Raw genomic sequence first — 3,944 nt, 5'->3', positions numbered from 1 at the left:
GTGCACGCCCCCGCCCGCCATAGCCTCGCCGGCCGCCGGCCGTGGGCGAGCCGCCCCGCCCGCCACGGCCCCGTCTCCACCGCCCGCCACGGCCGCCCGCCCGCCGCCGCCGGCCCGCCGCCGCCCGCCCGCCACCCCGCCCGCCGCCACCGGCCCGCCGCCCGCCGCCCGCCGCCCCCGCCGCCGCCGGCCGGCCGGCCGCCGCCCTTGCCTCCGCCCGCCGCGCGCCCGGCCACGACCGCCCTCGCACTGCACGTTCGCCCTCGCCCGCCCCCGCCCGCGAGAAGACCGCGCGGCACGCGCAGCCGCGGCGGCCACGGACGCTCGGCGGCGTGGCGGAGGTGGTCGCACGTTTCTCCGGCGGGGCTCCATGGCGGAAGCGGTTGCAATTTGGTGAAAATTCAGCGCGCCATAGGTGAGGGGTTCGCCCGTATTCAGCCTCCCACCCTGTACTTGTAAGGGGCGAGGAGCCGCCCGTAGCCAAAACTGTAAAAATTTTACGGGGTTGGGCGTTTTAAGGGGTATGTTAGACGGCCGGGTAGAGCTCTACCCCGTATATCGGCGGTTATTTTACGGGGTTGGGCGTTTTAAGGGGTCTGTTAGACATGCTCTTATTCTGCCCATCTCTTGATACATCAAAACCTTCATCGTCCCGCTCGTCGACCTTCCGCTCGCCCGCATAGGCCACATGGGCCAGGCCCACCTCTCGCATATCGCACTCCTTCCTCGAGCGACCTGGTCGCGTCCCCTTCACATTTCTATCGATTCCAACCCTAGCCGCATCTGCCTCCTCCCACGCGATCTGGTTCCTCCTCCAACCGCGCGACCCCCATCCCGTGCGATGGTGGCGGCGCTGCTGGGCCACCCGGTTCTTTCAGAGAGGCCGGCGTCGCGGCTCACGCGGCTGCTGGTGAACGTGACGCTCGAGCGGAGCCTGTGGCCGGTGCACGTCATGCTGGGCGTCGATGCCACCGTCGCCGACCTCGTGCGCGCCGCCGTCGCCGACCTCGTGCGCGCCGCCGTCGCCGCCTACATCACCGAGGAATGCAGGGCGCCGCTCCCGCCGACGCTAGCGAAGTCAACGCGGCCGCACCGTTCGAGCTGCATCTCTCTTTTATCCCCTCTCCCGTTCTCCTGTGCAGCTCCATACCAGCCATCCCTAGATCTCCACCACTTGTGATGACGTAAGTTTAGGCTCCTGCTAAGTATTGAAGAGGTGTATGTCCCAACCATCTGCATACAAGGTATTTGAAAAAAATATCCATGCCAAGTTGATCATGCTAAAAGCCTAAAACAGCCCGCCTTTTGGCCGAAATTCATGATGCAATCATTGGTATTATAGTGCAGACTTTGTATTCATATATATGTAATTTTTGTGAGTTATCCCAAATTTAATTTTTCAGTGCCACTGTTTTATTTAAGTACGTCTGTTTATGTTTGACTGAATTTTGTTCCGTCGAATGCCTGGTTGACTGATATATTCCAAGGTAACCTGCACTTGCCTATGCACACAAACTGAAGTTATTGCTTTTCCATCAAAATCATTTTATAACCATTTATTCTTACTGAAGACTTGGGTTTCTCATTCATGGAGATGAATCCATTGATCCTGGTAAATAGGTGAACAAGGATGACACAACTGCTTTCAAGAACTTGAAGAAGTATGAGTATAGCTTATGGAGTAGTGTCTTTTTTCTGAACATATCATTCTGACCATTGTTTTCAATTTACAGGTCGAGTAACCTTGAGTTCCTGCTGCCTTTTGGAAGAGTCATGAGCCTCTTTCAAAAAGGTTATATCCATGAACTGGATGAGAAGGTATACACATATTTTGTTCTTTTCATTTTTTTCTTCTAAAGTCAGCTTCCTTTGAATATTATTAGATACATGTAATATAACATTTGTCATTATTTTAGACAGGTGCATCACTAAAATTTAACACTCTGAACTTGAAAGGTTGCATTTGGACACTGATTGCAGGTGGTGCGAGTGTCATATCTGCTGACACGGTAAACTTAACTTTCTTCCAAGTCTTTTAGATAAGTTGTAAAAATTATCTGCTGACACGGTAAACTTAACTTTCTTCCAAGTCTTTTAGATAAGTTGTAAAAATTAATTAAGATGATAACAGATTAATCTTATTTCCTTGTTCGAGATTCGGGATATGCCACAGAGCTAGGAAATTATGAAGGGTACAGTGGAGCTACCAAAGAGGAGGAGGTTTTGCAGTATGCTAGATTGGTTTTGGATGTAAGAAACTTGGAATCCTACGGCTCAGTATTTCTGCATATTTGTTTTCTCTGTTCTAAATATCATTTTGATACTGTGTACATTCAAATCCTCACCCATCTTTATCCTTTCATCTAAAAAATCTGGTGCTAGGAATCCAAATCAAAGACTGCAGTGGTGAACATTTATGTTTGGAGAGGTGGTCCAAACTGGGGTTGCCATAATGTGTGATGTAGGTTCAGAGCTTGGTCTTCAAATTGAGGTATGGTCTCAAGTTCTCTTTGGTGAAGACAAATCAACCATCTGTATCTTTAGTGATTAACGAATGATCTTAGCTTCTCTGACACTAGTCTCATACATTGTGTTTCATACTTGATTTTGAAGTCTCTTGGCTACGAATTTAGTGTATTATAGGAGATTGTTTGGCTATTTCCATCCCTATAACAGATGTGGTGCAGGATGGTTTTCTAAACATATAGGAGTGTCTCAATTAGTTGCTTTCTTTACCACACATTCAGGTAAAGTTCAGAATGTCGAAAATTTCAAAGCCTCCAGTCAACTTACGTATGCTAAATGTGCACAGGAATCATCATCAACAGCATTATACATGACACAAACTAACTTGGGTTTTTCGATATTTCTGTAGATCTCTCCACTGAATTGTAGTGCCCTTTAATTTCCAATTTATGTTATCCAAGATGAATAATGAATACAAACTTCAATACTGCAGCAATCATCTATTCATGACATACATTCCTCAGAAACAAGTTGAAGATAAGTGAGCTTCTCTGGAACTGGAGAGTGTTTGAGAATGCAATTTGCTTTTACGATTTATGTTATCATCATGATATTTATATGTGCCGACATGATTATCAACCTTCTAATCAGAATATATAACATTTATGTTTTGCGAACCTGCGAATTAGTGCCCATCATGGTCATAGGTTCCTATATAGTTTCTTCCAAGCATAGTACTTGTGATAAGACATCAAAGGTTCATATAATACTACCCCAGTATGGGTTGGAGTGGTCCATTGCAGATTAACGTACTTCCCCACTATTTCTATTTTCAGCAGTCCTTGTTTAGATTTCTTTATTCCTCATTGTTCCTTCTTTTATGTGTTTCTGACAAGATTAGTATTACCACTTTTGTTTCTAAAGCTATTTAGTAGGCCAATACCATATCTTAGATAAAGGACAAGCACCTCAAACAGGTTACTAGATCTTGGGAGTTTTCATAAATACCATTTATAGCTTCATGCCAAACCAGCCTCTGTTTCAAAGGGGCATTTTAAGGTGAGACTGTTGAAGGAAAGCATGTTACTACAATGACAGAAAATTGCCGTCTTTTCTTCAGCTTCTCTTGTCCTCCCGTTGCTTGAAGAAAAAAATTCAGCAGTATACTGAAAATTTCAGCAGTACTGCTGTGAAAATATAATCATCTGGATTGAGTGTACCAGATGGGTGGAGCTGTAGCAGAAGCCCTTGGAGCTATCTTCAACGAAATATTCTGAAGAGAATCGGCGTTATACTGAACTTGATATCCATGATGTGAGCCCTTCCAATGGCTCTCTAGATTAATTGAATTCTTTGGTTAACCTAATCAGTACAATACCTTTAGTGTTATTTTCATGAAAATAATATATTTCAGTAACACATAGATAACCCAGTCAAAGTGAATAACTCAAACTCTAATGGCACAACTCACTGCATAG

The 3,944-nt window shown here is 46.1% G+C and overlaps 1 pseudogene; it reads left to right on the top strand.

Moving 5' to 3' along the window:
- The first annotated feature begins 841 nt into the window (after positions 1 to 841).
- On the top strand, positions 842 to 1,974 carry LOC124647575 (annotated as a pseudogene).
- The last annotated feature ends 1,970 nt before the right edge of the window (positions 1,975 to 3,944 follow it).

The sequence above is a fragment of the Lolium rigidum genome, chromosome 4 (assembly GCF_022539505.1).
Source record: "Lolium rigidum isolate FL_2022 chromosome 4, APGP_CSIRO_Lrig_0.1, whole genome shotgun sequence".
NCBI lineage: Eukaryota > Viridiplantae > Streptophyta > Magnoliopsida > Poales > Poaceae > Lolium > Lolium rigidum.
This window is presented reverse-complemented; position numbering and strand designations above follow the sequence as displayed.